The sequence below is a fragment of the Manis javanica genome, chromosome 2, assembly GCF_040802235.1.
Source record: "Manis javanica isolate MJ-LG chromosome 2, MJ_LKY, whole genome shotgun sequence".
In the NCBI taxonomy this organism is placed as follows: Eukaryota; Metazoa; Chordata; class Mammalia; order Pholidota; family Manidae; genus Manis; species Manis javanica.
In genome coordinates, this window is record NC_133157.1 from 37,064,430 (window position 1) to 37,078,401 (window position 13,972).

At 44.3% G+C, this 13,972-nt stretch overlaps 1 long non-coding RNA gene across 7 annotated transcripts in view; it reads right to left on the reverse strand.

Moving 5' to 3' along the window:
• The window catches only part of LOC108404113 (uncharacterized), a 39,247-nt gene that overhangs the window by 23,835 nt on the left and 1,440 nt on the right, over nucleotides 1-13,972 (reverse strand). For all 7 annotated transcript variants that reach the window (XR_012127645.1, XR_012127642.1, XR_012127646.1 and 4 more), the window contains exon 2: nucleotides 11,283-11,500. This is a non-coding gene — a long non-coding RNA (uncharacterized lncRNA). The remainder of the gene's footprint in view (nucleotides 1-11,282; nucleotides 11,501-13,972) is intronic.

Sequence of the window (13,972 nt, forward strand, 5' to 3'; positions counted from 1 at the left end):
TTCTACTTTTTCCTACTCTTTTACTTTCAATCTTTCTAAGGAACACTATTTTAGGTATGTCTCTCGCACACGGTATAACTCCAAAGTGACTCTAGAGAGTGAAGTTACCAGGTACAAGTTAGAGAACATTTTCATAGCTCTTGCCCCTCATGGCCAAATAAATTCTTTTCATTGATTGGACCACTTATCCTGTCGCTAGCTATTCAGAAGCAAACTTATCTCCCCACCATTGCCAACATGGCTATGATACTGCTGCTTAAATTTTAAATAGGTGAAAATGGGACCTCACTGTTCTCTCATTTGCTTTTCTTGGCTTCATCTAATTCTACTTTAAGCAAGTAAAGATGGAAGGAAAAAGAGGTCAAAGTGAAACCTTCCTTTTCAGATACTGCCAGTGAAATTAAGATGGGGGGTGGTGTTTCCTATTCTATTGGACTGATCACTTCACACAGGCTCCTCTGCTCAGCCCATGGATTTTCCCAGGAGAAACTGTCTTGGATCCTTCTTCACAGCCCTACACCTTTTTAAATCCCAGCTACCTCTCTGCAATTTACTAGCTGTGTGATCTTTGATAGTTACTTACCCTCTCTGTGCCTTGGTTTTCTGAGGTAATATTCTCAAGGGTAATAATGATCAGAATTGTAACACCTACTGGGGTTGTTGTGTGGAATAGTTAATTCATGTTAAGGACTCAGACAGGATTATTATTGTTGTCTCTGTGAAATATTCCTTTTCCACTTCAACTATGAGGTTTCAATGGAAGGTTTTTCCTTCTTATGTGACCCTGCTTCCTTAGCTGCTGCATTAAGTCTTAGGCCAGGGGCAGGTACCTCATATAAGCAGAGCCAATTAGAGTTTTTCCTGGAATCTCTGAAGTTGGGACATGAGAAAGAAGCCTGTAGTGCCTCTCTAGTGGGGAAGCTCCCAGTTGTGAGACCCAAGCTCTTAGTAGCCATGTTTCTAGACTGTGGAGGAAGCCAGGCTGTGAGGATGAAGCTGACTGACAAGTGGAGGAAGAAGACATTAGAGATGGAGAGACTCTGGTATTGTTGGGATCCTTGGACCTGGCTGTCCTGAAATGCACCTTATGGACCAAAAAATATCCCATTTTCCCTAAGCTCACTTGCATTGAATTTCGGTCACTTGCAACCAAAAAAACATTTTTAATACACTTCCCTAAGGCACCCGAGGACAGTACACATCGTGAAGTCTCCTGTTTGTCTGTCCGCTGCTCTCTGAAAAGCCAGAAGATCTTGCAAGCCCCTCCCTAAGACATACACACACACATACAGAGTCAAGACAGTTCCCAGCTTGTTGTAGTGAGCTGTGCTTCCTTCCTGGTCTGTGCTGCCTGCACATGCCTCTACTCCACACACACCAAAGGACAGCTGTGCCAATGCTCAGGCCTGAGGAACTGCACTTGCTAAACAGGATGTTATCCTGGAAATCTGTGCCCTTCTCTGTATGCCTCTTGTCCTTCTTTCACTGCCTTATTCAGTAACTTCACAAATATATAATGAGCACCTGCCAAGAACCATGTCAGGCCTGGGGCCCCAGAGAGGTGGCAAACAGTTCCTGCTGTCAAGGATCCTGCAGCTTGTTGGGCCATCGGGCTGTCTAAAGACAGCTCCAAGAGAGACAGGGGAATGACTTTTGAACAGATCTTTTTGCCAAGTGCTGTAGGAGACTCCATCACTGGTTGCCTGGGATGTTGTATGGCTGCTGTAGCCACCTCCAGCTTCTCTCCACCCTGCCTGCTGCTGCCCTGCACCCTGCCCAGCCCACCCTGCTCACTGCTGCCAGACTGTCTTTCTGAACACAGCTCAGCTGTGCGACTGCCTGTGCCTGCTGCAGGCTTAAGCCCACATTCCTTAGCCTGGCCAGATCCTAACCACATTGGATCTGGCCTACTTTCTCAACCACATTGTCCATTGTTCCCCATTCACAAAACTTACCCACAAGTCTAAATAGCCCACTCATCTCCATCATATACATTCAGTGTTTTCTCACCACTGTGCCTCTCCTCACTCTGTTCTATCTCCCATCCCTGCATGTCTCAATTGTACACACATTCCAACCTGTGGAACTGTAAATGTGTTTCATCTCTCACGCATGTGCTCTGATCTTCTGTCTGTGCTGCTGTGTTGAGAAGGGTTCTGTGGTTATAACTGGGCTCAGTGAAAAAGTAAGGCAATCAGTTAGCAAAACCTTCCACGGACACTGAACTGGATGTGTAGTGGGGGCGGCAGTTGTGGGGGTGGGGACTGAAGAGCCCACCTGGGATGCACTTGCAGACTTTGTTCTAGGTCCAGGTCTATTGCATCCCTCCATCCCCATGAAGGCTTCCTTGCTTCTCCAAGTGAAATAAACCTCTTTTCTTTTCTGAACTGTATTAACCTTCTTTCTTTGCCTCTGTAAGAGCACAGATTGCTCCTACTTTTTTATGAGTATATCTGTTTTTTTTCTGTTTGAGGGGAGAGATGGTATCCTATGGAGTATGGTACAAGGCAAGGATTCAAAACACCTTAACAGAATGATGGAACATATGAAACACCAAGATGGGTGTACAGCTCCTGAAGAGCCTCAAGGGGCCTGTCCTGATGAGCTTTCTTTCCCTACAGGCCTCAACCCAGGGCAGACTCTGAAGATGGTGTTAGTGTGGCCACATTCTCACTCCTGAACCTATTTCCTGCACTGTTACTTCTGTCTGGCCTGTCATTTGCTATCTTCTTGTGAACCTGTGGTCACTGAAGTCTGAGCTCCCAGCCTCTCTCATTCATTTATTCAAATTAACCATTACTGATGCCTTCTTTGTGGCCAGCTCGCTCTTAGGAGCATTGGAATGATGTCCTGCCTTCAGCTGGGTCACTGACTTGGGAGAGTGAGGTGGGTGGAAGAAAGCCCGAGACCTGAGTCACAGCACATGGGGTAAGTGATGGGGGTCCTCAGAGAAGAGCAGGAAGAGTGCTGAGGGAAAACAGCGGAGGGCCCACAGGGCATGTTTTGGAGGGTGTTGACATACCCACCCCCACAAATTCCCTCTTTCTGTACACCCCTCAGTACTTCATAGCTGTGTTGCCTGACTGCCATTGTGCAAGCTCTGTCCCTCCCAGTTCCAGGGCCTGTAGAGATGGAGTCAGGTAACATTTAAACAGCCTCAGTACATCCTACCACCCCTCACTCAGACCCCTCTCCACAGAAACACACAAACCTCAAGAGCCCAGCACCAACTACGCCTCCAGAGCTGGGATCCTTGTGCTGCCCACTGGACTACCTTGAATCTCCTTTGCTGCAGGTGGTCACATGCCCTCATGAGCTGTATGGGGGCCCTCTTTCCCTATCCCCAAGTCTGGGTGGCCACCATGGGCATATGTGCTATCACCAAATTATTATAGGGGCTCCAGAATGGTTGGCAGATTCACTAAAGCTGCTCTACCTCTCTGTCCCTCTGGGTTCCTGGTCCACGGCAGGCACCTCCCCCACCCCCCTAACCCACTCCCCACCTTCCCCCCAACCACAAACATGTTAAGCCTGCAGACCCAGCTGCAGAGCTATATAACCCTATTGGCAGGAGACGGACTGGCTCCAGAGAGCTGGCTGGAGGGGAGTGCAGCAGATCACATTTCCTCAGCTTGTGCCAAATATTATTCAGACACAGCTTTTCAGACAGACACAAATTGCTCATCCAATAAACACAGAGGAGCTAATCCCAGGACGTTTATCAGAGTGGGGAAAGATGAGAGAAAGGACAGTCACAAGAGGCCTTTGAGAGTTGGCCTCGTGTAGCTGGCCCACGGGGAGGTGGTGAGACCTCCATGAACTCCTGGGGTTCTCTCCTTAGAGGGCCTGAAACCCAGCACCAGGGCTTCAGGATTTGCTTTCATCATGACATACAAAGCCTGCGTTGGTGCATACACTTCACCTGGTGAACAGGGAAGAAGAAACCAGCATGGGCCAGGTGCCTTTGTGGACAGACAGACCTCACCTCCAGTTGTCAACGGTCATGTGGTAGAGCTGGCTGCAGGAAATTCATACACTTTCCCCAACCATGCCATACCAAATATCCTCAAGATGTCCTGTAGTTGTTTGCAGAGTTCTTGGGAGACATCCGTCCTGGGCTGGAATCTCTCACTTCTGGCTAACAGGTGTGAGAGCATGGCTGCTGAGTCAGCAGGCTGAGGGACAGGCTGACCATGACGGAAGGGCACCAGAGACACAGGGGTCACCCAGTTAGTGAATGGGAGGTGTCAGAATCTGTGCTCTTAATTTTGCCATACAGCTGATAACCCTATGGAGAGATGTGGTGGTTTCAGACATCAGTTCAGAAATTCCAGTTGTGTGGGAATCCTAAGGAGGACGAGGTTTGAAGATCTGGAGTTCCCCAACCTGGGGTGATGCCGTCAAGACTAAGGTAGGTTTACACTGAGGACCTAGCCATCACCTAGGTGCTCAAAATAAATTTGTTTCCTGGACAAATGAAGTAAATTCAAGGCATTAAGAGAACTTCCAAGTGAGACTGCTCAATCCGTGTCAGAGAATTTTGGAGGACAAGTGCAGTAAGAAGTTTGGAACAGTAGCCAAATGCAAATGATTTTCTAATTTTGCAAAAGGAAGGGTGGTATTCAGTTTCTTTCTGTTACTTCAAACTGACTTATGGAAAAAAAGGGAGGGGAGATTTGCCAGTTCACATAATTGATCCAGGGAGTCAGACATGGCCACACTAGGACATTTTCCCCCTAGGGCTTAGGAAGGCACTTTTCACATGATAGCTGCAGGGGGCTGAATAGTGTGCCCCCAAATTCATGTCTACCCCAAACGTCAGAATAGACATTATCTGGAAATAGGGTCCTTGCAGATATAATTAGCTGAGTCAAGATGAGTGGATGAGGGGGAGCCCTATTTCCAATGATTGGTGTCCTAATAACAAGAGGAGAAGCTGCATCAACAGAACAGAAACATATATATAGAGAAGATGGTTGTGTGAAGACAGAGGCAGATTGAAGTGCTATAGCTACAAGCCAAGGAATGCCATGAAGAGGCGAGGAAGGATTCTTCCCCAGAGCTTTCAGAAGGAGCAGAGCCCTGCTGACATCTTGGTTTTGGATTTCTAGCTTCCAGAACTGTAAAAGAATAAATTTCTGTTGTTTTAAGCCAGCAAGTGGACAGCAGTTTGTCACAAGAGTCCTAGAAAAATAATACAGGGAGGGGTACCTTTGCTTCTTGGCTCCCTTGGACCATGTGTCAATCCTTGAACCAATCACCGCGGCAAGAGGGAAACATGCTCTGACTGGCCAGACATGAGTCACACACCCACTGAGGAGGGGCCATGGTGACATTCCCAGCCACATGGAGAAGAGTGAAGGTTTCTTGTCAGAAGGAGGAATGAATACAGGGCAGACAAAATTAACACCTGCCCATTACAGGGAGACGAAGTTGATTCTGCAAACTATATTCCCATCCAAGAATACTTTTTTAAGATATAAAGAAAGCAGTGATTTCTTAGAACAAGTCAGGGCAAAGACAACCGAATTTTCTGTTTTGACGGGTCTCTGAACTGACAGATCACAGAGCTGCACTTCATAGTCTGTTGGAAAAATGGTTTACAGCAAGGCCTTTAATAATTTCTGCTGTGATGATCTTGTGGGTGAAATGGGAAATATGGGTTGGATGATAGTACGATTAAGAGGAAAAGTAACCTGCTAAATACTAGAATGAACGTTTGTCATTATATTTGCTCACTCAGCATGCAACCCCATCTTATCTGGGAATAAATTTCTAATAGTAATAATACAGTATTGGAGGGCTGTCGTGCCCTTGCTCCCTCCATGGAAGCAGAAAGGGGAAGATTCTCCTTTTCACTTCCTGGCAGCTAGGGCTCTAGCATGTGAAATGGGCTCTACCACTCCTACCAAGGACTTTGAATTTTTAGGGGGGATGCTAAGAGGCAGGGAGAGTATAGATAGTACAGACAGTATTCCCAGCAGCAGCAGCTTGCACAGTCCTGCAGTGGTGGTTTTGAGTGTTCACTGACAGCGGTGATAGGCAGAGCAATGGTGTAATGGGCTGTTTTTGCCGTCAAAAACCCTGATTGGTAAAATGACTGTATTTAAAGGATCCAAGTCAACTTATAGGGGTGTTTCACTATTTCAGGAGCCTGTCTTCAGCCTTGTCTTTTAGTTTAACACGAACATCAAAAAGCAAATGTTGTGTTAGAAGGCACTGATGGAAGTACGGTATTTGGAACTGTGGAGGTGATTGATGGTCCTGCTCTCTTCTGCTGTTCAGAGCCAGCTAGAATGCTACATTCAGTCCTAGGCACTCCTCTTTTATGAAGGAAACAGACTGCAGCCTGGTCAAGAAGAATGTTCAGAACACAGAAAGAGTGCAACCATGAAGCATGAAGAACAGTAGAAATGACAGGCTTTAGTCAGCCTAGAGAGGAGTTGTCCTCAGGTTGAGAGAAACACATGTCTGCTCTCTTTAAATAACTGAAAGACCATTAAATGAATGAGGATTCAGTTTATTCTTTGTGGTGCCAAGGAACAGAGCTGGCAGCACTGCAATTGGTGAGTTTTAGCTTGACAGAAGAAGGCTTAAGTGTTGGGTCAGTGATAGCTACAAAGAAGCAGGCTGCCTCATGATACAGTGAGATTCCTGTCACTGGAGGGGTGCCCCTTGACAAACTTTCAGAGAATACACTGTGTGTGGGAAACCTTCAATGGGTGAAGGTAGGGTTGGTGTCTTTCTAGATTCCCTCTAATTCTGAAATATAACCAACTCTATAGGGTAGGTTGGGAAGGAGGAGAGACCAGAGGAATTAAATCTGGAGCTGTTCTGGAACACAGTTTTAAAGCCACCATCCTAGTTCCAGCAAGAAAAAAAAAAGGGAATGGATGGTTGTTCATTCTCAATTGTTCACCACTTCCTATTTCTGATCTCTTTGCCATGTGACTTTGAAGTTCCTCCCATTATAGACAGAATACACTTGGGTTGGCCAAGCAATTTGCTTTCGCTCATAGAATGTGAGTAGAAGTGACTATTCCAAGCATAGTCCCTAAGAAGTGTCGGCTTTTTTTTACTCAACCATCTTGTGCTTTTGTCCTTACCATGTGAAAAACATATCTTTGGTAGGCATCACAGAAGAATAGAGGCACATGGAATAGACCCACCTTGGCAACCTACAGACTTACAGCCTTAAGCAGAGCTGCCCCAATCAAACTATGGGCACATGAGAGAGATATTCATGCTTTATTGTATGGCACTTAGGTTTGGTGGTTACTTGCTATGCAGCATTATTGTGGCAAGAACTAAGACACAGGTGGCTTTCTGCTTCATATAGTGTTGGCTGGGTAAGAGAATGTCTGGAAGACACAGATGGCCTCACTCATATGGCTCAAAGTTACTGCTGGTTGCTGGCTGGAAGCTTAGGTGAAATTGTTAGCCAAGGGTCCCAGTTCTCCAAGTGGGCCTCTCTACTTGATTACTTTGATTTTCTATTCTAACAGATTTTCAGATATAGCACTGAAAGAAATTCTCAGGCTTCTGTTGGTTTTTCTAGGATCTGAGAAAGTAGCACTTGAGGCAAAGAACCCATCCCAAAAGATTGTGGGCATATCCTGTCCTAGGTATAGATGTTGCTTGGAATGGATGACCATGGTTACTATGTGGGGCCTAATCCCAGTGTGAGAGACACTTTGTGCAGACTGGGGGAAAGAGGTGAGAGGGGGAAGGTGACCTCACTTTAGGTCATGGGAAGAAGTCCAGCTGGGTACTTAGAACAACCTGAGGGGGAGTAGCATACTAACAAGTAATTTAATTGTGTTGTGATGGATTAAAGATGGCTACAAATTCTTTACAACATCTCTCATCAGTAGGTGAAGTCTGTTCCCCTCCTTTTGAATCTGGGCTGGCCCTGTGACTTGTTCTGACCAACAGAATGTGGCAGATGTATCACTGTATAACTTCCAAGACTTGGCCTTAAGAGATCTTCCACTCCCTCCTATACATTTGGAATATACTCCTCCTAGAATCCAGCTACCATCCTGTAAGGAAATCAAAGCAACCAAGTAGAGAGGCCCACTTGGAGAACTGGGACCCTTGGCTAACAATTTCACCTAAACTTTCAGCCAGCAACCAGCAGTAACTTTGAGCCATATGAGTGAGGCCATCTGTGTCTTCCAGACATTCTCTTACCCAGCCAACACTATATGAAGCAGAAAGCCACCTGGTTAATACACAGAATTTTAAGAAATAATAAATTTTTTTAAGAAACTCATTTCAGAGTAGTTTTTGAATGGCAGGGGTTGGCAAACTATTTCTGGAAGAGATCAGATAGTGAATATTTTAGGTTTTACAGGTGATATGGTCTCTACTGCAGTACTCTGCTATTATAGCACAAAAGCAAACACAGGCAATAGGTAAACATATGAGAATGGCTGAATTGTCATCAATTTTATTTACAAAAGCAGGTAGTGGGCTGAGTTTGGCCCATGGAACCTGGTTTGTCAACCCTTGCAATTTATAACTGAAATGGAAATTGGCACCTGGAAATAGGGTGCTTCTGTAAGAAAAACCTAAAACATATAACTGACTTTGAAACTAGAAAGTTTACAGATTTCTTAGGAGTGGTAAGTAAGTTGCAAGTCCAGTAAGGAAATTGTTACTGTAGGATACTAGGGATAAATTACATATTGGTAACATGGATGAGACAAAATATATCAAGTGAACGTTCAGTCTTTCTAGAGATTTCCAGGCAAAATGTTCAAAGTTCCAAATGACTCCCTTTAGCTGCTTATGAAAACGTACAGGAAGAAGAAATTCTTGTTTTATGCAGAATTCAGAGGAACTACAGAGAGCCCAGACAGTCTCTACAGCTCCCAAAGATACTCAAAGTAAACTAAAACTTAGAGGGAAAGATTAATTACAGGACTCTGCCAGTAAAATTTGGCCAAGGGGCAAGGATGTCACTGATCTCTATGACTCTTTAATATCTCTGAAAGATTTCATCAGTGCCTCTTAGAACTCTCGGCTGGACAAAAGTGCTCCTAAGAATTTGAAGGGTTTGTCCCACAGCACCCTGACTCACAGACTAAAGAATGTAGGGGCTTATCTTACAATCTAAGGGTGTGCTTTTTATCTAATGGAGTGAAACTCAGTAATGTTCATGGGAAACATTTTTCCCCCCTAAGAGAACTGTACTAGCATAAATATCACCTGCTTAGAGTAAAATAGACAAAAAAACAGTTCAAAATGAAATTGGGACACTGGGCACCCAGTGAAGCAGCCTGAATAAGTTGCTTTGCTGCAAACGAGGGCTATTTCTTACGAAAAAGGAGGAATGACTCAGAGGATGGAACTTAGAGCCCAAAAAGGTAGAGGTAAGAGCCACAGAGAATTCACATTCTCTGCTTCTGGGGCAGGGGGAATTGGTGACAAGTGCATGACTGGATCTTAGATTTCCTAGAGACCAGTGACTGTTACATGCCTTTTAATACCCCCTAAGTGGGACTGTCCATTGTAATTTTCCTGTCTCTGTCTTCCCACTGTATGCTGGATGTGTAGGGGAAAGACAACTTATAGAAAAGTTGCAAGATTAGTACAAATACTTCTTTGGACCATTTGAAAGTAAGTTTCTGACATGGTACCCTAGGTGTATTTGGGGTACCCAAATATAATATGCATATTTCTAATATAACCACAATATAACCATCAAAATCAGGAAACTGATGTTGATACATTATCATCACCTTATCTTTAGACTCCATTCAAGTTTCACTGGTCGGCCCCAAAACACTCTTTAAAGCAGAAGAATCCGTTCAAAATCATGATACTGCATTTGGTTTTCGGTGTCTCTTTAGCCTCCTTCAGTGGTGAACAGTTCTTCAGTCTTTTCTTGACTATCATAACCTCGACATTTTTTAAAGATTTCTGGGTGGTTATTTTGTAAAATGTTTCCAAATTTGGATTTCTCTAATGTTTCCCATTGAAACTACAAGTATTTTGTGGGAGAGGTACTTGGAAATTATGTAAATACCTTGTTACTCATCAAAGTTTAATTTATTTATATCAGTATAAACTCATGGTTTCTTATTTTGTTCAATTGGTTGTAAGCTGTTCCTATCAATATTTACTTTCATTCGAGATGTGGCCAGTGGGGACTCCATCAAACTTATTTCTGTATTCTTTTGACATAGCCTCATCATTTTTTGAGCTCTTTCGTACCTTCTGGCACAAGATTTTCCAGGATCACCTTGTAGTATTTCTGGTTCATCCCTGAAATCAGCCTTTTCTCCAAGAATACTTAGTTCCTTTTGTTGGAAAATGGTGTTCAGAAACCCAGATTTTGGTGCTAGATATGCTCATTACCATTGAGAAGTTTATACTCCCATGCCTTCTCCAAGATATTCATTCATATTTACATATAAAATACACACACACACACAAACACACCCCTATACTTATTTCATTACCTGTATTTATATTGAAAACCATGAATTCACATTGATTTCTCCAACTTCAATAAAGTATCAAAAATTCATTTTAGTTTTCTCCCTGTATATTTGTAACCATTTCCTGACAGAAATTTGGGTGACTCAATATATATATATTCTCATTATATACAGTTGCTTTTAATCAGTCTCCCTGTATTTAACGATCTCCTCATCCCACTTGGGTTTCACCACCTTGCCCTGGGCTGCCCTCCTTCACAGAAACCCCTAACATCCTAACACCCAGTGGATGTCCTCCCGACTCTGCTTGGGCTTTGATACCTGGGCTGGGTGCCTCCCCTCTTCACCTCTCACCCAACCTCTTTCCTCATTTGACTGGGCTTAGACATACTCTCTGTGCCATTTGGACTCCCACCTTGCTCATCCCTACCTACAGCTTTTGGACTGAATTGCTTGGGAAGAAGAACAGAAAGAGAAAGAAGGTAACTTGTTTTAGAGTTCATAGGTCTCTGACCTTGAGGAATTATACTGGGACCTGATTAGATGATGAGGTCCTGGACCTGGAGTCTGAGACTGAAGTCATGATGGAATGAGCCTTTGGGGGATCTTGGGAGGAGACTAATATATTTTACATGTGGGAGGAATCTTATTTTATGGCCACTGGGGAAACTATGGCAGATTTAAAAAGATGGCTACCAATTCTTTACCCTCCTGTCATCAAGAGGTGGAGTTTCTTTCTATTCCCTTTGAATCTGGTCTGTCCTGTAACTTGTTTTAACTAAAATGTCACACTTAAATGACACTTAGGACCTTAAGAGATCTTCATCTTCTTACCTTGTTCTTGAAATGCTCCTTCCTGGAATATACCCTCCAGTGTGTGAGGGGCTTTTGTAGCGAGGTCCACGTGGAGAAGATCAAGGCTTCTGACCTGTGATCCATTCTGCCCCAGCCCCAGCCGGCACCAACTGCCAGTCATGTGAATGAGGCCATTTTGGAACTTCCAGCTGGGCCAGTGCTCCGCTGACACCCTGTGAAGCCATCAACCTACACAACTGTGAGAAAGAAATAGTTAAAGACAGTAAGTTTGGTGGTGGTGTGTTATGCAGAAATAGGTAACAGTCTCCCATGTGCCAGGTGCTATTTTACGTCCTTGTGATCTGCTAGGGTGAAACTGAAATGTAAGCTGACAGGTGCAGATCAGGGCACTGTGAGAGGGTAGAGGGAGTCACTAACGAGCTGACAGCAGCCTGCAGGGAGAAACAGAGAGCTAGGTGATTCTGGGCAGATCAGCACTGGATGGGCAAACTACAAAACCCAGATTCCGGTTTTTGCTAGTCAGCAGTGCAGCTTCCTCCTCCAGTTGACTAAAATGGGATTAATTTTTCATCTGACAAAGTTAAGAGTGGAAAGAGCTGGAAAATGTTGCCTGGGGTCTTTCTGTCTCTAACACCAGTTCATGTTTGGACAGATGGACAATGTTGTCCTGACCTTCTGGACTTTTCTGAAGCAAGAAATTTACTGATTCTAGGTACCTCTGGATCACAGGCTGACGAGGCTGGTGTTCAAGCCTCAGTGGACTCTGCACGTTCCCAAGGGACAGAGAGCAAGTGTTGTTCCTTTCCTTGCTTCCTGGGATAGGTGTGTGACCCCTAACCACCTCTCAGTCCTGTCTCCTGACCATTATCTGGGCACATGGAAAACACATCTCCATTCCCCACCCTGCTCATTTTTCAAATAGGGAACTACTCTGACCTATCCTCAAACATTGGCCAGGCATTTTTCTTTAGAGGCATAGGCTATTGAGGTGATCTTCACCCTCACCAACTCCCTGGTGAATAACTCTTTTGTGTTTAAAATAACTTAGCAGTAGTTCTCCCACCTCTCCCTTCCCCACATTATCCAGATGATCATAAACATTCACTTAACAGGTATTTTAACAAATATTTATTCAGTGCTGACTATGCCAGGTTCAGTTCTAGGAGATGAAGATATAGTAGTGAACAAGAGAGAAAGTTCCTGCACTCATGGAGCTGATCTTCTAATGAGGGAGACAAGCAACAATAAATAAATGTATAATGTTGGGCAGTGATAACTGCTCTGAAAAAAATCAAGCTGATTAAGCAGACTTGGGTGGGGGACTGTTTTACACAGGGTAGTCTAAGAAGACTTCTCTCACAAGGTAACATTTGAGAGAGCTGAATGAAATATGGGGGAAAGTATTCAGGCTAAGTGAACAGCAAGTACAAAGGCCCTGAGGCAGGAAGAAACAGGACAAGTTCAAGAAATAGCAATTAGGTTAGTGTGGCTAAAGCAGGTAAAGCATGGTGAGAGAGATAGGAGATGAGAGTGGGAGAGATGGGAATAGATTAGATAGGGTTTCTATAGATTTGGATTTTATTCTGAATAAAATGAAATGATCTGATTTATGCTTACAAAGGTCTCTACACAGCTGTTTGGAGAATGGACCAGGGAAGAGGAGTGGAAGAGGTAGAAGCAGGGTGACCAATTAGGAGGCTACCATATAACCCAAGCCAAGATGATGGTGGCTTGGTTCAGGATGGTTACAGTAGTTAGAGAGTGGGTAATTCTGATGACTTGAAGGTAATGCTGAGGGATTGACATTGATAAGAGCAGCACCTCGAGGACATCTTTTAGGTTTTGGGCCTTGTTTACTGGATGAACAGTGGTGGCATTCTCTGAGGTGGGTTAAGAATTTGAGTGGAGTCAATCATAAGTTGATGGGATGGTAGTACAGTACAGAGAATATAGCCAATGATTCTGTAACATCTTTCTACATTGACAGATAGTAACTGTACTAGCTGGGGTAAGGATTTAATGATGTGAGTAACTGGTGAACCACTGTGCTGTGTACTTGAAACTAATATGAGAATGTATATCAACTATACTTCAATTAAAAAGAATGAGAGTAGAGTATAGGGTTATCAGCTGTGTGAGGCATGATGTATTAAGTTTGAGATGCATATGAGATAGGCAGTTGAATCTGAGCCTGGAGGTGTAGGCTGGAGATCGAAATTTTGCAGTAATCAGCACACAGTAGAAATTACTCCTAGGGAGTCAGGATAGACAGGTAAGAACTCATGGACTATGCCCTGGGGCCTTCAACAACTGGGGAAGAGGAAAAGCCACAGAGGAGACCAAGTAGTGGCCAGTGCAGTGAGGAAGATCAGGATAATCTGTATGATTACAACCAAGTGTCAGCTCCGGAGCCCGTTTTCTCATCTGTAAAATGGAGGCTGTAACAACTGCCTCCCTCACTTGTTAGGGCTGTGACTGTATATAAACACAGTTAGGCTTATGTCTGGCAAGCATACAGGAAACTCTCAATCTATGGTAGCTATTGTTAGCATCCCCTTCACTTCAGATTGGCTGCCAGGCCCCTCAGCTTCCCCTATCCATAAATGACAGCACCTCCATGAAGCCTTCTCAGAGGTGAGGTGCCCCTGCTCCCTTAGGCATCAGGGGGGCCTATGCAGTAGCCTGTGGGCCAAATTTGAACCAACCTC